We start from the raw sequence: 20,708 nt of genomic DNA, 5'->3' as shown, positions 1-20,708 counted from the left end.
ATTATTCAACTACTCATTGATCTTCACTTATATCCTTCGGAGTAGTTTGTCATTTGCTCTAGTGCTTCACTTATATCTTCTCAGAGCATGGCGATAGCTTTATTTTGAAGAATTTTTTTATCTCTCATGCTTCGCTTATATTATTTTGAGAGTCTTTTAGAACAGCATGTTAATTTTCTTTGGTTATGAAATTAGTCCTAATATGATAGGCATGCAAGATGGGTATAATAAAAACTTCCATATAGAGTGCATTGAATACGATGAGAGGTTTGATACTTGATGATTGTTTTGAGATATGAAGATGGTAATATTAGAGTCATGCTAGTTGAGTAATTCTGAATTTGAGAAATACTTGTGTTGAGGTTTGCAAGTCCCGTAGCATGCACGTATGGTAAATGTTGTGTCACAAATTTGAAGCATGAGGTGTTCTTTGATTGCTTTCCTTATGAGTGGCGGTCGGGGACGAGCGATGGTCTTTTCCTACCAATCTATCCCCCTAGGAGCATGCGTGTAGTGCTTGGTTTTGATGACTTGTAGATTTTTGCAATAAGTATGTGAGTTCTTTATGACTAATGTTGAGTCCATGGATTATACGCACTCTCACCCTTCCATCATTGCTAGCCTCTTCGGTACCGTGCATTGCCCTTTCTCACCTTGAGAGTTGGTGCAAACTTCGCCGGTGCATCCAAACCCCGTGATATGATACGCTCTATCACACATAAGCCTCCTTATATCTTCCTCAAAACAGCCACCATACCTACCTATTATGGCATTTCCATAGCCATTCCGAGATATATTGCCATGTAACTTTCCACCGTTTCGTTTATTATGACACGCTTCATCATTGTCATATCGCCTTGCATGATCATGTAGTTGACATCGTATTTGTGGCAAGGCCACCATGCATAATTTCATACATGTCACTCTTGTTTCATTGCACATCCCGATACACCGTCGGAGGAATTCATATAGAGCCATACTTTCTTCTAGTATCGAGTTGTAATCTTTGAGTTGTAAATAAATAGAAGTGTGATGATCATCATTAATAGAGCATTGTCCCAAAAAAAGAAAAAAGGGAAAGTCCAAAAAAAGACAGGCCAAAAAAAGAAAAAATAAATAAAGGGACAATGCTACTATCCTTTTTCCACACTTGTGCTTCAAAGTAGCACCATGATCTTCATGATAGAGAGTCTCTTATTTTGTCACTTTCATATACTAGTGGGAATTTTTCATTAGGCTTCCTCAAATGCCCTAGGTCTTCGTGAGCAAGCAAGTTGGATGCACACCCACTTAGTTTCTTTTGTTGAGCTTTCATACATTTATAGCTCTAGTGCATCTGTTGCATGGCAATCCCTACTCCTCGCATTGGCATCAATTGATGGGCATCTCCATAGCCCGTTTATTAGCCGTGTCAATGTGAGACTTTCTCCTTTTTTGTCTTCTCCACACAACCCCCATCATCCTATTCTATTCCACCCATAGTGCTATGTCCATGGCTCACGCTCATGTATTGCATGAAAGTTGAAAAAGTTTGAGAATACTAAAGTATGAAACAATTGTCGGCGTTCTGGGAACGGGGGTTCCCAGACTAGCCTGCTTGCGACCCACGGCGTGGCTCTGCTAGCAGGCCGTACGTCCCAGCTTCATCAACAAGGCATTCAAGACCATCGCGAGGGGCCAAGCCTCGCGAGGCGAACGACGCAAGACCTCCTCTGGAGCGGCCTAGCCAGGCAGGCTCGCGAGGGGCGGAGATATCAAGGTGGGGCAAACCTCGCGAGGCTCTCGTGACGTGAGCCATGACGATCAAGACCAGACGGGCGCCAGGCGGGCGCCAGCGCGCGCAGCGTCCTTGTTTCCTCTTCGGTGCTAAGGAGGCAGGCGAAGGCACGGAGTACCGAGGCATCAGGCAAAGGTTTCCATATCAGTGCAACAAGACCAAGACCAGCAGGACGGCAAGACGGAGGTCACCATGGAGCCCAAGACGGCGTCATCACCAGAGCCTTTTGCAGGCAAAGACCACTTTTGTCAGGATAGCTTGTACTAGCTGTCCCCTTTCGATTTGCCCACCGTTATTGGCTCCTTTCTCGCTCAATATTTGGAGAGAGGACGAGGGCCTATATAAGTAGAACTAGCCACCACAGTAGGGGCAAGGAGATCTCATCTGATCTAGTCCTCTCCACACAAGTTAGACAAGCACAAGAACGCCTCAACCTCAGGAGGCTGTTCTTCCCCTTGTACTGTTCATCATCAGCCCAAGAGGCAATCCACCACCACACACTTGAGTAGGGTATTACACCACAACGGTGGCCCGAACCAGTATAAATCTCGTGTCTTCTGTGTTGTGAGTTCGTCAAGTTCGTCCGCGAGATCTTAGCGAGCTTGGGCGTGGATTGGTAGGGGGGAAGAACTTCGTGCGCACCCCAGAGTTCTAACCTTAAGGGTTTTGCTGGAACCCCACATCCGACATTTGGCGCGCCAGGTAGGGGTGCGCCGAGGCTTCTCTTCCGTCGATCTATGCCTCGCCTGCATGGCCGGCGCACCGTCATCACCTCTGGTGGCCAACATCGATGACGGGGCCAGGGGGCTCCGAGCCCTGGCCCCCGCCCTGCGGCAGGTACGGTGGCCAACCAAGTTCAAGCCGGAGATGCCGCCGCGCTACAACGGCGCGGCGGACCCAACGAGTTTCCTGCTAGCATACGAGGAGGCCGTCCTCGAGGCCGGGGACGATGACAGGGTCATGGCCAACTGGCTCCCCATGGCCCTCGCCGGCGAGCCACGCGCCTGGCTGCTCAACCTCCCCGGATCCATGGTGGCGTCTTGGGAGGAGCTGCACGACCTCTTCACCGCATGCTACGCGGTGCCGGCACACCACGCAGTCACAGCCTTGCTGGGTGGCTCTCAAGCGCCGCCTTCAGATCGCCACATCAAGTCGTTCCTCCGTCAGATTGGTGCGGCTTCCAAGCGCCCGGGGGCTCCGCCGGGTTGGGCTGCGCCAGAGGCCGACCTCACCTTCAGCTCAGAAGACCACCCCTGACTCTACCACCGGCTCGGGCAGGCTCACAATGCTCTGCACGCCCACCATCTGCAACGTGGCTGTTACCAAGACTCTCATCGACGACGGTGCAGGTCTCAACTTGCTCTCCGTAGAGGCCTTCAGCCTCCTTCATGTGCCACTCAAGCGGCTCAGCCTCAGCAAGCCTTTCTCAGGGGTTGGTGGCGGCGCTGCCCACTCTCTAGGGCAGATTCGCCTCCCCGTCACCGTCGGCATGTGCGACAACTATCGCACCGAGCTGGTCGACTTCGACGTCGCCCGCATCGGCCTCCCGTACAACGCCATCCTCGGGTACCCAGCTCTGGCCCAGTTCATGGCAGCGACTCATCCGGCCTATAACCTCATGAAGTTGCCTGGGAGCAAAGGTGTCCTCACCATCAAGGAGGACACCAAGGAGGCCGTGACGGCACTCAAGCTTGCCTTCAAGACCGCAGCAGCGGGGCAGCCCGCCAACGCCGACACCCCCGAGGCCAAGGAGGCCGCGCCTACCAAGAAGAAGCAGTTGTTCACCCAAGACAAGGCAGAAACCAAGCAGGTGCCGGTCGATGAGGACGGGTCCTCAGCAGCCACCTTCACCATAGGTGCCGGTCTCGATTCCATCCAAGAAGAGGCGTTGGTGAAGTTCTTGCGTGCAAACAAGGATATATTCGCGTGGGAGCCTAATCAACTGGTGGGGGTCCCGAGAGAGGTGATCCAGCATAACTTAACGGTGTGCCCCAACATGCGCCCCGTCAAGCAACGAGAGAGGCGGCAATCCACGGAGAAGCAAGCCTTCATCGTCCAAGAGACCCGTAAGTTGGAGGCCGCGGGTACCGTTCGTGAGGTTCGATACCCCACATGGCTGGCGAACCCCGTCATAGTACCGAAGAAAAGCGGGAAGGAACGAATGTGCGTCGACTTCACCAACCTCAACAAGGCATGCCCGCAAGACCCGTTCCCTCTCCCACGCATCGACCAGATTGTCGACTCCACCATCGAGTGCGACTTGTTGTGCTTCATGGATGCGTTCTCAGGCTATCACCAGATCAAGATGGCGGTGGAAGATGTAGAGAAGACAGCCTTCCTGACCCCGTGTGGGGTGTACTTCTATACCTGCATGCCCTTCGGGCTGCGCAACGCGGGCGCGACCATTCGCAGCTGATGCACATCGCCTTGGGGTGCTAGCTCGGGAGAAACACAGAGGCCTACATCGACGACATAGTGGTGAAGTATCGGGAGGCAAGAACCTTGATCCAAGACTTGGAGGAGACCTTTGAGAGCCTGTGCCAGGTGAACTTGCGGCTCAACCCGTAGAAGTGTGTGTCCGGCGTCCCTTCCGGCAAGCTACTGGGATTCCTCGTGTCCCATAGAGGGATCAAGGCGAACCCGGAGAAGATCAAGGCCATTGAGGACATGAGCCCACCGCAGACCCTCAAAGAGATGCAGAAGCTGGCGGGACGGGTGACCGCGTTGGGGCGCTTCATCTCCAAGCTGGGAGAGCGCGCTTTACCCTTCTTCCAGCTCATGAAGAAGAAGGGCCCGTTCGAGTGGACCCCGGAGGCCGACCGAGCCTTCCAAGACCTCAAGAAATACCTGACCAGCCCTCCGGTGATGGTGGCACCACGACCTCTCGAGCCCCTGGTACTCTACCTTGCCGCCACCCCGTACTCTGCCAGCGCTGCGCTGGTGGCGGTTCGGGAGGAGCATCAGGCCAAGGGCGCGCTGCGCCAAGCTACAGCTGAAATGATGCAAGATCAGGAAGGCGCCGTGGGAGCCGCAGCAGCGTCGACAGAGGACCAAGCTCGGCAGGACGACGTCACAGAGCCCCCTATAGGCGACCAGGCATGAGGAGTTTCACCAACTCAAGAGGCGTCCGGGCCCCTGCAAGACACAAGACTCACCAACGCGCCAGCCCTTGTCGAGCACCCGGTGTATTTTGTCAGCACGATGTTGCGGGACGCAAGGGCACGATATCCCATGCCTAAGAAGCTCTTGCTCGCACTCTTGGTGGCTTCGCGCAAGCTGCGGCACTACTTCCAGGGCCACCCCATCAAGGTCGTCTCTGCCTACCCATTGGAGAGAGTGCTCAGGAGCCCGAACTCTGCGGGAAGGGTCGCTGAATGGAACATCGAGTTGCAAGCATTCCAGTTGGAGTTCAGCACTACCCGGGTTATCAAGGGAGCCGCGCTTGCTGATTTTGTGGCAGAATGGACAGATGCCTCGGCACTTGAAGTACGCAAAGATCGGTCCACCTCGCCGGGTAGCGAGGCACCGGACGGGTGGGTCATGTATTTCAACGGCGCCTTCGCGCATCAGGGCGCGGGGGCTGGGGCAGTACTCATCTCGCCCACTCAGGACAAGCTCTACTATGCCGTGCAGCTCTGCTTTCAGCAGGGCGAGAAGGTCTCCAACAACATCGCAGAATATGAGGGCCTCATAGCTGGCCTGAAGGCCGCAGCAGCTCTGGGGTGAAGCGCCTTGTTGTTAGGGGCGACTCGCAGCTCCTCGTCAACTTCTCCAACAAAGTATACGAGCCGAAGGACGAGCACATGGAGGCTTACCTCGCAGAAGTGCGTAAGATGGAAAAAAAGTTCATGGGGCTGGAGGTGCAGCATGTGCCCCGGGGCACCAACAAGGAAGCCGATGACATCGCCAAAAGGGCATCCAAGCGGCAGCCTCAGGAGTCTGGCGTCTTCGAAGAGCGGCTCTTCAAGCCATCGGTGACACCAGCACTTTCAAGCGTGGTTCAGCCTCGGGAGGAGCTCCCACAACCACCTGCCACAGGAGCCCCAGCCTGTGGCCCGACCTCAGGAGCTCGCCTGCTCTTGGCGCTCGAGCCCCAGGAGGAATGCTGGACCAAGGAATTCAAGGAGTACCTGATGCAAGGAACGCTGCCGAAGAAGGAAGAGGATGTAGAGCGCGTCGCCCGGCAAACCACGGCATACTCTATCCAGGATGGTGAGTTGTACAGGAAGCGACCGAACGATGTTTCGCTGCGCTGCATTTCCAGTGACCAAGGAAAGGAGTTGCTGGTTGACATACACGAAGGGGACTGCGAACACCACTCGTCGTCATGGACTCTCGTCGGCAAGGTGTTCCACAGTGGATTTTACTGGCCCACGATGCTCAACGACGTGGCCGAGTTGGTGAAGTCCTGCGAAGCTTGCCAGTTCCACGCCAAGCAGATACATCAGCCAGCTCAGGGCCTCTAGACCATACCCCTCACGTGGCCATTCGCAGTCTAGGGGCTGGATGTCGGCGTTCTGGGAACGGGGGTCCCCAGACTTGCCTGCCTGCGGCCCACGGCGTGGCTAAGCTAGCGGGCCATACGGCCCATCTTCATCAACAAGGCAATCAAGACCTTCGCGAGGGGCCAAGCCTCGCGAGGCGGACGACGCAAGACCTCCTCAGGAGCGGCCTAGCCAGGCAGGATCACGAAGAGCGGAGATATCAAGGCGGGGCAAACCTCGCGAGGCTCAAGTGACGTGAGCCATGACGATCGACACCAGGCAGGCGCCAGGCGGGCGCAGGGGCGCGCAGCGTCCTTGTTTCCCCTTTGGTGCTAAAGAAGCAGGCGCAGGCATGGAGTACCGAGGCGTCAAGCAAAGGTTTCCATATCGGTGAAACAAGACCAAGACCAGCAGGACAACAAGACGGAGGTCACCATGGAGCCCAAGACAGCGTCATCACCAGAGCCTTTTGCAGGCGAAGACCGCTTTTGTCAGGATAGCTTGTACTAGCTGTCCCCTTTCAAATTTTCCCGCCGTTGTTGGCTCCCTTCCCGCTCAATATTTGGGGAGAGGACCAGGGCCTATATAAGTAGAGCTAGCCACCACAGTAAGGACAGGTTGAACTGACCAAGTTCTCATCCACCAGTCCACAGAGCACAAGAACACCTCAACCTCAGGAGGTTGTTCTTCCCCTTGTACTGTTCATCATCAGCCCAAGAGGCAATCCACCACCACACACTGGAGTAGGGTATTACACCACAACGGTGGCCCGAACCAGTATAAACCTCGTGCCTCTCTGTGTTGTGAGTTCATCGATTGGTAGGGGGGAAAGAACTTCGAGCGCACCCCAGAGTTCGAACCTTAAGGGTTTTGCCGGAACCCCGAGATCCGACATTTGGCGCGCCAGGTAGGGGTGCGCCGTAGCTTCTCTCCACCAGCCTACGCCCCGCGCCGCCGCACTTCGCCCCCATGCCAGGTGCCCCGCCATCCGCTCCTGCGGCCGGTGGTGACGATGGGGCCAAGGGGCTCCGAGCCCTGGCCCCCGCCCTGCGACGGGTGTAATGGCCACCCAAGTTCAGGCCGGAGATGTCGCCGCGCTACGACGGCACGGCGGACCCGTCGCCGTTCCTACTGGCGTACGAGGAGGCTGTCCTCAAGGTCGGAGGCGACGACAAGGTCATGGTTAACTGGTTCCCTATGGCCCTCGCCGGCGAGCCACGCGCCGGGCTGCTCAACCTCCCTGGATCCACGGTGGCGTCCTGGGGGGAGCTCCGCGACCTCTTCACTGCTCGCTACGCGGTGCCGGCGCACCACGCAGTCGCGGCCCTGCTGGGCGGCTCTCAGGCACCACCTTCAGATCGCCATGTCAAATCGTTGCTCTGTCAGATTGGGGCCGCTTCCAGGCGCCCGGGGGCTCCGCCGGGTTGGGCTGCACCAGAGGCCGACCTAACTTTCGGCTCAGAAGACCACCCTGACTCCACCGCCGGCTCGGGCATGCTCCCGATGCTCTACACGCCCACCATTTGCAACGTGGCTGTTACCAAAACCCTCATCGACGGCGGCGCTGGCCTCAACTTGCTCTCCGTAGAGGCCTTCAGCCTTCTTCACGTACCGCTCGAGTGGCTCGGCCTCAGCAAGCCCTTCTCAGGAGTTGGTGGTGGCGCTGCCCACTCTCTGGGGCAGATCCGTCTCCCCGTCACCTTCGGCACACGCGACAACTACCGCACCGAGATGGTTGACTTGGACATCGCCCGCATCGGTCTCCCATACAACGCCATCCTCGGGTACCCAGCTCTCGCTCAGTTCATGGCAGCGACTCACCCGACCTACAACCTCATGAAGATGCCTGGGAGCAGAGGCATCCTCACCATCATGGGGGACACCAAGGAAGCCATGACGGCACTCAGGATTTCCTTCAAGATCGCGGCGGCAGCACAGCCCACCGGCGCCGGTACCCCCGAGGCCAAGGAGGCCGCGCCCACCAAGAAGAAGCAGTTGTTCACCCAAGACAAGGCAGAAACCAAGCAGGCGCTGGTCAACGAGGACGGATCCTCAGGTGCCACCTTTACCATAGGAGCCGGCCTCGACCCGGGTCAAGAGGAAGCATTGGTGAGGTTCTTGCACGCAAACAAGGACATATTCACATGCGAGCCCAATCAGCTGGTGGGGGTTCCAAGAGAGGTGATTCAGCATCACTTAAGGGTGTGCCCCAACATGCGCCCTGTCAAGCAACGAGCGAGGCGGCAATCCACGGAGAAACAAGCCTTCATCGTCCAGGAGACCCGCAAGCTGGAGGCGGCGGGTGCCATTCGCGAGGTTCGGTACCCCACATGGCTGGCGAACCCCGTCATAGTGCCGAAGAAAGGCGGGAAGGAACGGATGTGCGTCCATTTCACCAACCTTAATAAGGTCTACCCCCAAGATCTGTTCCCGCTCCCCCGCATCGATCAGATTGTCGACTCCACCGCCGAGTGCGACCTGCTGTGCTTCCTGGACGCATTCTCAGGGTATCACCAGATCAAGATGGCGGTGGAAGACGTAGAGAAGACAGCCTTCCTGACCCCGTGTGGGGTGTACTGCTACACCTGCATGCCCTTCGGGCTGCGCAACGCGGGCGCGACCTTTCAGCGGCTGATGCATATCGCCTTGGGGCGGCAGCTCAGGAGAAACACGGAGGCCTATGTCGATGAAATAGTGGTGAAGTCTCGGGAGGCGAGAACCTTGATTCAAGACCTGGAGGAGACCTTCGAGAGCCTGCGCCAGGTGAACTTGCGGCTTAACCCGAAGAAGTGTGTGTTCGGTGTCCCTTCCGGCAAGCTGCTGGCATTCCTCGTATCTCATAGAGGGATCGAGGCGAACCCGGAGAAAATCAAGGCCATCGAGGACATGAGCCCGCCGCAGACCCTCAGAGAGATGCAGAAGCTGGCGGGACGAGTGACTGCGTTGGGGCATTTCATCTCCAAGCTAGGTGAGCGCACCTTACCCTTCTTCAAGCTCATGAAGAAGAAGGGCCCGTTCGAGTGGACACCAGAGGCCGACCGAGCCTTCCAAGACCTCAAGAAATACCTGACCAGCCCTCCGGTGATGGTGGCACCACGACCTCTCGAACTCTTAGTGCTTTACCTTGCCGCCACCCCGTACTCCGCCAGCGCGGCGCTGGTGGCGGTTCGGGAGGAGCGTCAAGCCAAGGGCGCGCTATGCCAAGCCGCAGCTGAAGTAGTGCAGGGTCAGGAAGGCGCAGCAAAGGCCTCAGCAGCAGAAGGCCAAGCTCGGCAGGGCGATGCCGCCGAAACTGCCGAAGAAAGTCAGGTCTCCAGAACCCCTCCACCTCAGGAGATGCCCCAATCTCCGCACGACCCGAGCCTCGACAGTGTGCCAGCCCTCGTCGAACACCCGGTGTACTTCGTCAGCATCGTGCTGCGGGACGCGAGGGCACGCTATCCCATGCCTCAGAAGCTCCTGCTCGCGCTCTTGGTGGCCTCACGCAAGCTGCGGCACTACTTCCAGGGCCACCACATCAAGGTCGTCTCGGCCTACCCATTGGAGAGGGTGCTCAGGAGCCCCAACTCAGCTGGAAGGGTCGCTGAGTGGAACATCGAGCTGCAAGCATTCCAGTTTGAGTTCAGCACTACCAGGGTCATCAAGGGGGGCACGCTTGCTGATTTTGTGGCGGAATGGACGGATGCCCCGACACTTGAAGAAGGCGAAGATCGATCCACCTCACCAGGGAGCGAGGCACCAGACGGCTGGGTCATGTACTTCGATGGCGCCTTCGCGCACCAGGGCGCGGGGGCTGGAGCAGTGCTCATCTCGCTCACTCAGGACAAGCTCTACTACGCCGTGTAACTCTGCTTTCAGCACGGCGAGAAGGTCTCCAACAATATCGCAGAATACGAAGGCCTCATAGCTGGCCTGAAGGCCGCGGCAGCTCTGGGGGTGAAGCGCCTTATCTTCAGAGGCAACTCGCAACTCCTTATCAACTTCTCCAACAAGGTATACGAGCCAAAGGACGAGCATATGGAGGCATACCTCGCGGAGGTGTGTAAGATGGAGAAGCAGTTCTCGGGCCTGGAGCTGCAGCACGTGCCCCGGGGCACCAACAAGGAATCCGACGACATCGCCAGGAGAGCATCCAAACGGCAGCCACAAGAGCCCGGCGTCTTTGAGGAATGGCTCTTCAAGCCATCAGCTGCACCACCACTTTCAAGCACAGCTCAGCCTCGGGAGGAGCTTCCACAGCCTCCCATCTCAGGAGCCCCGGCCTATGGCCCGACCTCAGGAGCTCGCTTGCTCTTGGCGCTTGAACCTCAGGAGGGATGTTGGACCCAGGAATTCAAGGAGTATCTGATGCAAGGGGCACTGCCAAAGAAGGAGGAGGATGCAGAGCGTGTGGTTCGGCAAGCAACGACGTACTACATCAGGGATGGAGAGCTGTACATGAAGCGGCCCAATGACGTTTCCTTGCGCTGCATTTCCAGGGACCAGGGGAAGGAGCTGCTAACTGACATACACAGTGGTGACTGCGGGCACCATTCTTCGTCATGGACCCTCGTCGGCAAAGCATTCCGCAGTGGGTTCTACTGGCCCACTGCGCTCAATGACGCAGCTGAGCTGGTGAAGTCCTGTGAAGCCTGCCAGTTCCACGCCAAGCAAATTCATCAGCCGGCTCAGGGCCTTCAAACTATTCCCCTCACGTGGTCGTTCGCGGTCTGGGGGCTGGACATCCTGGGCCCGTTCCCTCGAGCGCCTGGGGGCTACCGTTACCTCTACGTCGCTATCGACAAGTTCACCAAGTGGGCAGAAGTGGAAGCTGTCCGCACCATCCCAGTCGGCTCTGCTGTCAAGTTCATCAAGGGCCTCGTGAGCCGTTTCGGGGTTCCCCAACCGCATCATCACAGATAACGGCTCGCAGTTTACTAGTAACCTCTTCAAAACCTACTGTGCTAACCTTGGAACGCAGATCTGCTACGCTTCGGTGGTGCACCCCAGGAGCAATGATCAGGCCGAACGCGCCAACGCCGAGGTCCTGAGGGGCCTCAACACCAGGACCTTCAAGAAGAAGCTCGAGGCCTGTGGCAGGGGCTGGTATGACGAGCTCCAGTCCGTGTTGTGGTCCATCCGCACCACCGCCACCAAGCCAACAGGCAAGACCCCTTTCTTCCTTGTTTACGGAGCTGAAGCGGTCCTCCCTCACGAGATCAAGCATCGCTCCGCACGGGTCTTGGAGTTCGATGAAGCGCAGCAAGACGCCACGCGGGGGATGGACCTCGTGCTGGGGGAGGAACGACGTCGCGAAGCCGCACTGAGGGCAGCAAGGTACCAGCAAGTGCTGCGGCGATACCACTGCCGCAGCATCAGTTCTAGGACACTCGAGGTAGGCGACCTCGTCCTAAGGCAGGTCCTCTCTAGGGAAGGGCTGCACAAGCTTTCACCCATGTGGGAGGGCCCGTTCAGGGTCGTCCATGTCTCCAGGCCTGGCGCCGCGCGCCTGGAGACCCAGGACGGAATACCTATCCAGAATGCCTGGAACATCCAACACCTCCGGAAGTTCTACCCATGAAGCAAGGCCCAAAGCCTATGAAGAAAGGCCCAGAGCCTGTGAAGAAGGCCCGGAGCCTGTGAAGAATCGCCGCCCGTGACACTCTCACGTAATAATGAGTGGGCCTGTACACGCCCCGGAGTCTCAGGAGCGCCGGCCTCAGGCCCTGGGGCTCCCTCCCACGCCTAGTGACAGCACTTAGCTCCGCGCTGGTGAGAAGACTTCAAGACTAGACTAGGTGCCGGACGCGAATTTTCATTTCCTTTCCGTAGTTGGTTCATTCTTCCTTAATCAAAGTATGCCTTTGGTGTTCCATGCTGATTTGATTCCCTCGCCTCTTACTGCGTTTTCCGGCTCTGGTTCGCTCGTGTTCTCTCTCTCGCATACCTCGCGAGGGGGCTAGGCAGGTGCCCTCGCGAGAATTTTTCTCCTCTCTGCCTTCTCGCGATCCACCCTCGTTCGAGCCCAAAAACTGGCGCATCTCCCCTAGTCCGTGCCCCTCGGGTACCGCGATACAAGCACCAGGTCAAGCTCGGGTGAACGGCGAATCTCCTAGCGTACCTTCTAACGAATTTTCACAATTCCTGAGCAAGCAGGTCAAGATGGACACGAGGAAACAAACACCCCATAAGAAAGAGGGCGTCCTGAACGCACCAGGTTAAGTCATCTTTGCGCAAAATAACAACACGGCACAGGAACAACACGCATAGTGCAATAACCAAGGAACCACAGTTCGATACACGCCCCTCTGGGCCCATACTGGTTTCATCTTTGAAGCAGGAAAAAGAGCAAAACAAAAGCAACGTTGCAGCGATCCACAGAGGCAGGCCCCTAGCAGCGTCCCGAGCTTAGCCAGACCCCTCCTCACGCTTCACGGAGGCGCGGCGACGAGACGACCCGCTGCCGCCTTTGAAGCGGGCGCGGCGGCGCGGCGGCTGGTCGTACCCACCGCTGCTGGAGCTGTCGCCAGAGGAAGAGCCGCCGTAGCTGGACGAGACACGGTCGCCACCAAGGGCGGGCTCGCCCTCATCCTCGCCGCGGCCGTCACCAAGGCCGAGCACCTCCTTGCCGTTGTTCGCCTCGGGGCAGCACCCGGCACGGCGACCATCTTCCCCGAACACCCTCATGTAGAGGGTCGTCCCACCATCATACTTGAAATGGAGGGAGCACCGCCTGCCCAAGCCGCGCGCGCGGGCAAACGTCTGCCAGCCGCGGGCCAGGGCTATGTTGCCCGCGGCGGAAGTCTCGACTGCGACCCAAGAGGCCTTGCTGCAGCAGCCATCCGCGTGCAACCACAGCCCGCCTGGACCAGAGGCTGGCAGTTCCTCGACGAAGAAGCGCAGAAGCTGGAGCCAGTTGCCGGCCGGGTTCTCCGACCAGAAGACGAACTCCGGCGACACTTCTGCCGAATGGGAGCGAGGGCGGGGAGGCCGCACCACCATGGCGCGCCTCCCTTCGTTAACTGGGCCGCCATGGCTAAGACGACCCCCTCCACGGGCCGCGGCAGGGGTCGCGACATGCTTGCGCGGACGGCCGCGTCTGCGCTTGGGCGCCGGGGAGCCGGGTCCTTCACGAGGGGTTTTCCCCTTCTCGGCGGCAGAAAACTTCCTTCGTGGTGCCATGGGTGGCGCTGCTCGCAATGGAACAAGGAGGAAGAAGCAAGCAAGCAAGGAAGGAAGAGATGGGCGACGGGGGCTCCGCCCCCCTCCCCATTTATAGCGGAGGAAGGCCAACCGGCGCCTCCCACGATCGCAGGTAATGATGGTTTTCCTTGCATGTCGCAGGGACTTGTCAAGTCGAGCAGTTGCCGAGGCAGCGTGGGAAGTGGAGACGCCCACGTCCAATCAACCGCCACACATCGACCGAGGCCGCGGGCTTTTGGGGCCCGCGGCGCTCCGTACTTGACCCTTGGCTTCGCCTCGAAGCCAAGCTTGAGCACGTCTTGGGCCCGGGGGCTACTGTCGGTGTTCTGGGAATGGGGGTCCCCAAACTTGCCTACCTGTGGCCAACGGCGTGGCTAAGCTAGCGGGCCGTACGGCCCATCTTCATCAACAAGGCAATCAAGACCTTCGCGAGGGGCCAAGCCTCGCGAGGCAGACAACGCAAGACCTCCTCAGGAGCGGCCTAGCCAGGCAGGCTCACGAAGAGCGGAGATATCAAGGCGGGGCAAACCTCGCGAGGCTCAAGTGACGTGAGCCATGACGATCGACACCAGGCGGGCGCCAGGCGGGCGCAGGGGCGCGCAGCGTCCTTGTTTCCCCTTTGGTGCTAAAGAAGCAGGCGCAGGCGTGGAGTACCGACGCGTCAAGCAAAGGTTTCCATATCGGTGCAACGAGACCAAGACCAGCAGGACGGCAAGATGGAGGTCACCATGGAACCCAAGATAGCGTCATCACCAGAGCCTTTTGCAGGCGAAGACCGCTTTTGTTAGGATAGCTTGTACTAGCTGTCCCCTTTCAAATTTGCCCTCTGTTGTTGGCTCCCTTCCCGCTCAATATTTGGGGAGAGGACCAGGGCCTATATAAGTAGAGCTAGCCACCACAGTAAGGACAGGTTGAACTGACCAAGTTCTCATCCACCAGTCCACAGAGCACAAGAACACCTCAACCTCAGGAGGTTGTTCTTCCCCTTGTACTGTTCATCATCAGCCCAAGAGGCAATCCACCACACACTGGAGTAGGGTATTACACCACAGCGGTTGCCCGAACCTGTATAAACCTCGTGCCTCTCTGTGTTGTGAGTTCGTCGGGTTCGTCCGTGAGATCTTAGCGAGCTAGGGCGTGGATCGGTAGGAGGGAAAGAACTTCGCGCACACCCCAGAGTTTGAACCTTAAGGGTTTTGCCAGAACCCCGAGATCCAACACTGGATATCTTGGGCCCTTTCCCTCGGGCGCCAGGGGGCTACCGCTAGCTCTACGTCGCCATTGACAAATTCACCAAGTGGGCGGAAGTGGAAGTTGTTCGCACCATCCCGGCTGGATCCACGGTCAAGTTCATCAGGGCCATCGTGAGCCGTTTCGGAGTCCCCAACCGCATCATCACCGATAATGGTTCACAGTTCACCAGTAACCTCTTCAAAACCTACTGTGCTAACCTTGGAACGCATATTTGCTACGCTTCGGTGGCACCCCAGGAGCAATGGTCAAGCTGAATGCGCCAACACGGAGGTCCTGAGGGGCCTCAAGACCAGGACCTTCAAGAAGAAGCTCGAGGCCTGTGGCAGGGGCTGGCACGACGAGCTTCAGTCCGTGCTGTGGTCCATCCGCACCACCGCCACCAAGCCACCGGGCGAGACCCCATTCTTCCTTGTCTACGGAGCTGAAGCAGTCCTTCCTCACGAGGTCAAGAATCGCTCCGCACGGGTCTTGGCGTTAGACAAAACGCAGCAGGACGCCACGCGAGGGATGGATCTCGTGCTCGGGGAGGAACGTCATCGTGAAGCTGCACTGAGGGCGGCAAGGTACCAGCAAGCGCTACGGCGATACCACTGCCGCAACATCCGCTCCAGGACACTCGAGATGAGTGACCTCGTCCTGAGGCGGGTCCTCTCCAGGGAAGGGCTGCATAAGCTTTCACCCATGTGGGAGGGCCCGTTCAAGGTCGTGCACATCTCCAGGCCTGGCTTCGTGCGCCTGGAGACACAGGACGGGATACCTATCCAGAACGCCTGGAACATCCAGCACCTCCGGAAATTCTACCCATGAAGCAAGGCCCAGAGCCTGTGAAGAAAGGCCCAGAGCCTATGAAGAAGGCCCGGCACCTATGAAGAATCGCCGCCCGTGACACTCTCACGTAATAATGAGTGGGGCTGCACATGCCCCGGAGTCTCAGGGGTGCCGGCCTCAGGCCCTGGGGCTCTCTCCCACGCCTAGTGGCAGCACTTAGCTCCGCGCTGGTGAGAAGACTTGAAGACTAGATTAGGTGCCGGACGCGGCTTTTCATTTGCTTTCCGTAGTTGGCTCGCTTTTCCTTAATCGAAGTTTGCCTTTGGTGTTCCTTGCTGATTTGATTCCCTCGCCTCTTACCGCATTTGCTGGCTCTGGTTTGCTCGTGTTCTCTCTCTCTCGCATACCTCGCGAGGGGGCTAGGCAGGTGCCCTCGCGAGTGTTTTTCTCCTCTCTGCCTTCTCGCGAGCCACCCTCGTTCGAGCCCAAAAACTGGCGCATCTCTCCTAGTCCGTGCCCCTCGGGTACCGCGATACAAAGCGCCAGGTCAAGGCTTGGGTGAACGGCAAATCTTTTAGCGCACTTCCTAACGAATTTTTGCAGTTCCTGAGCGAACACAGGCCTCCAAGTCAAGATGGACATGAGGAAACAAACACCTCATGAGGAAGAGGGCGGCCCGAATATACCAGGTTAAGTTATCTTTGCGCAAAATAACAACACGGCACGGGAACAACACGCATAGTGCAATAACCAAGGAACCATAGTTCGGTACACGCCCCCCTGGGCCATACTGGTTTCATTTTTGATGCAGGACAAAGAGCAAAACAAAAGCAGCATTGCAGCGATCCACGGAGGAAGGCCCCTAGCGACATCCCGAGCCTAGCCAGACCCCTCCTCGCGCTTCACGAAGGCGCGGCAATGAGACGACCTGCTGCCGCCTTCAAAGCGGGTGCGGCGGCGCGACGGCTGGTCGTAGCCACCACTGCTAGAGCTGTTGCCGGAGGAAGAGCCCCCGTAGCTGGATGAGACACGGTCGCCGCCGAGGGTGGGCTCGCCCTCATCCTCGTCGCGACCGTCGCCAAGGCCGAGCACCTCCTCGCTGTCGTTCGCCTCGGGGCAGCACCCGGCGCGGCGACCGTCTTCCCCAAACACCCTCACGTAGAGGGTCGCGCCGCCATCGAACTTGAAGTGGAGGGTGCACCGCCTGCCCAGGCCGCACGCACGGGCGAACGTCTGCCAGCCGTGGGCCAGGGATATGTTGCCCGCGGCGGAAGTCTCGACCGCGACCCAAGAGGCCTTGCTGCAGCAACCATCCGCCTGCAACCAGAGCCCGTCTGGACCAGAGGCCGGCAGTTCGCCGACGAAGAAACGCGGAAGCTGGAGCCAGTTGCCGGCCGGGTTCTCCGACCAGACGACAAACTCCGGTGACACTTCCGTCGAATGGAAGCGCGGACGGGGAGGCCGCGCCACCATGGCACGCCTCCCTTCGTCAATTGGACCGCCATGGCTGGGATGACCCCCTCCACGTGCCGCAGCGCCGCCACGACGGTGGGCCACGTCGGGGGTCGTGGCGTGCTTGCGCGGACGGGCGCGTCCATGCTTGGGCGCCGGGGAGCCGGGTCCCTCGCGAGGGGCTTTCCCCTTCTCAGCGGCAGAGAACTTCCTTCGTGGTGACATTGGTGGCACGGCTAGCAATGGAGCGAGGAGGAAGAAGCAAGCGAGCAAGGAAGAGATGGGCGACGGGGGCTCCGCCCCCCTCCCCATTTATAGGGGAAGAAGGCCAACCGGCGCCTCCCATGATCGCAGGTAATGATGGTTTTCCTTGCATGTCGCAGGGACTTGTCAAATCGAGCAGTTGCCGAGGCAGCGTGGGGAAGCGGAGACGCCCACGTCCAATCAACCGCCACGCGTCGACCAAGGCCGCAGGCTTTTGGGGCCCGTGGCGCTCCATGCTTGACCTTTGGCTTCGCCTCGAAGCCAAGCCCGAGCGCGCCTTGTGCCCGGGGGCTACTGTCGGCGTTCTGGGAATGGGGGTCCCCAGACTTGCCTGCCTGCGGACCACGGCGTGGCTATGCTAGCAGGCCGTACGGCCCATCTTCATCAACAAGGCATTCAAGACCTTCGCGAGGGGCCAAGCCTCGCGAGGCGGACGACGCAAGACCTCCTCTGGACTGGCCTAGCCAGGCAGGCTCGCGAGGGGCAGAGATATCAACGCGGGGCAAACCTCGCGAGGCTCTTGTGACGTGAGCCATGACGATCAAGACCAGACGGGCGCCAGGCGGGCGCCAGCGCGCGCAGCATCCTTGTTTCCTCTTCGGTGCTAAGGAGGCAGGCGCAGGCGCGGAGTACCGAGGCATCAGGCAAAGGTTTCCATATTGGTGCAACAAGACCAAGACCAGCAGGACGGCAAGACGGAGGTCACCATGGAGCCCAAGACGGCGTCATCACCAGAGCCTTTTGCAGGCGAAGACCACTTTTGTCAGGATAGCTTGTACTAGTTGTCCCCTTTCAATTTGCCCGCCGTTGTTGGCTCCCTTCCCGCTCAATATTTGAGGAGAGGACCAGGGTCTATATAAGTAGAACTAGCCACCACAGTAGGGGCAACGAGATCTCATCTGATCAAGTCCTCTCCACACAAGTTAGACAAGCACAAGAACGCCTCAACCTCAGGAGGTTGTTCTTCCCCTTGTACTGTTCATCATCAGCCCAAGAGGCAATCCACCACCACACACTGGAGTAGGGTATTACACCACAACGGTGGCCCGAACCAGTATAAATCTCGTGTCTTCTGTGTTGTGAGTTCGCCGAGTTCGTCCGCGAGATCTTAGCGAGCTTGGGCGTGGATCGGTAGGGGGAAAGAACTTCGTGCGCACCCCAGAGTTCGAACCTTAAGGGTTTTGCCGGAACCCCACATCCTACAACAATTGCTTGGCTTGTCATCGGGGTTGTGCATGATGAGAGCATTTTTGTGTGACGAAAATGAAGCATGGCCAAACTATATGATTTTGTAGGGATGAGCTTTCTTTGGCGATGTTGTTTTGAGAAGACATAATTGCTTGGTTAGTATGCTTGAAGTATTATTGTTTTTATGTCAATATTAAACTTTTGTCTTGGATCTTTCGGATCTGAACATTCTTGCCACAATAAAGAAGATTACATTGAAAAATATGTTAGGTAGCATTACACATCAAAAATTATGTTTTTATCCTTTACCTACTCGAGGACGAGCAGGAATTAAGCTTGGGGATGCTTGATACGTCTCCAACGTATCTATAATTTTTTATTGTTCGATGCTATTATATTATCCATCGTGGATGTTTTATAGGCATTTATATGCTATTTTATATGATTTTTGGGACTAACCTATTAACCTAGAGCCCAGTGCAAGTTTCTGTTTTTTCCTTGTTTTTGAGTATCGCAGGAAAGGAAAACCAAACGGAGTCCAATTGACCAGAAAATTGACGGAGATTATTTTTGGACCAGAAGAAGCCCACGGAGCATCGGAGATGGGCCAGAAGAGTCCCGAGGCACCCACGAGGGTGGGGGCGCGCCCTAGCCCCCTGGGCGCGCCCCCTACCTCGTGGCTGCCTCGGAGACCCCCCTGACTTATTCCAGACGCCAAAACCTCTTATATATACAGAAACCCCCAGAACATAACCTAGATCGGGAGTTCCGCCGCCGCAAGCCTCTGTAGCCACAAAAAACCAATCGGGACCCTGTTCTGGCACCCTGCCGGAGGGGGATCCATCACCAGTGGCCATCTTCATCATCCCGGCGCTCTCCATGACGAGGAGGGAGAATTTCACCCTCGGGGCTGAGGGTATGTACCAGTAGCTATGTGTTTGATCTCTCTCTCTCTCGTGTTCTTGAGGTGGTACAATCTTGATGTATCGCGAGCTTTGCTATTATAGTTCGATCTTATGATGTTTCTCCCGCTCTATTCTCTTGTAATGGATTGAGTTTTCCCTTTGAAGTTATCTTATCGGATTGAGTCTTTAAGGATTTGAGAGCACTTGTTGTATGTCTTGCATGTGCTTATCTGTGGTGACAATGGGATATTCACGTGATCTACTTGATGTATGTTTTGGTGATCAACTTGCGGGTTCCGTAACATTGTGAACTTATGCATAGGGGTTGGCACACGTTTTCGTCTTGACTCTCCGGTAGAAACTTTGGGGCACTCTTTGAAGTTCTTTGTGTTGGTTGAATAGATGAATCTGAGATTGTGTGATGCATATCGTATAATCATACCCACGGATACTTGAGGTGACATTGGAGTATCTAGGTGACATTAGGGTTTTGGTTGATTTGTGTCTTAAGGTGTTATTCTAGTACGAACTCTATGATAGATCGAAGGGAAATAATAGCTTCATGTTATTTTACTACGGGCTCTTGAATAGATCAATCAGAAAGGATAACTTTGAGGTGGTTTCGTACCCTACCATAATCTCTTCGTTTGTTCTCCTCTATTAGTGACTTTGGAGTGACTCTTTGTTGCATGTTGAGGGATAGTTATATGATCCAATTATGTTATTATTGTTGAGAGAACTTGCACTAGTGAAAGTATGAACCCTAGGCCTTGTTTCCTAGCATTGCAATACCGTTTACGCTCACTTTTATCATTAGTTACCTTGCTGTTTTTATATTTTCAGATTACAAAAACCCATATCTACCATCCATATTGCACTTGTATCACCATCTCTTCGCCGAACTAGTGCACCTATACAATTTACCATTGTATTGGGTGTGTTGGGGACAGAAGAGACTCTTTGTTATTTGGTTGCAGGGTTGTTTGAGAGAGACCATCTTCAACCTACGCCTCCCACGGATTGATAAACCTTAGGTCATCCACTTGAGGGAAATTTGCTACTGTCCTACAAACCTCTGCACTTGGAGGCCCAACAACGTCTACAAGAAGAAGGTTGTGTAGTAGACATCACCTTGGAAGCCGGAATTAGAACCGCCGCCACTGTAACCCGGACCATGAGAGCCGGAGCCTGAGCCGCCGCCCGGCCCATGATTGTCTTGAAACAGATTGGAATATTTATACTCCTTCATAATGAAGCAATCCTTCCAGAGGTGACCAGACGGCCTTTCCCGTGTACCATGCCTTGGGCAGGGTTGATTCAGTAGCTGCTCAAGATTAAAACCTGGCCCCCCAACCCCTGGGGGCGGCTTACCCTTACGACGCTGACCATTATTCTGCGCATTAGTGTTAGCCACAAAGTCCAAACTATTATCAG

Source organism: Triticum aestivum, chromosome 1D (genome assembly GCF_018294505.1).
Source record: "Triticum aestivum cultivar Chinese Spring chromosome 1D, IWGSC CS RefSeq v2.1, whole genome shotgun sequence".
NCBI classification, from domain to species: Eukaryota; Viridiplantae; Streptophyta; class Magnoliopsida; order Poales; family Poaceae; genus Triticum; species Triticum aestivum.
This window is presented reverse-complemented; position numbering follows the sequence as displayed.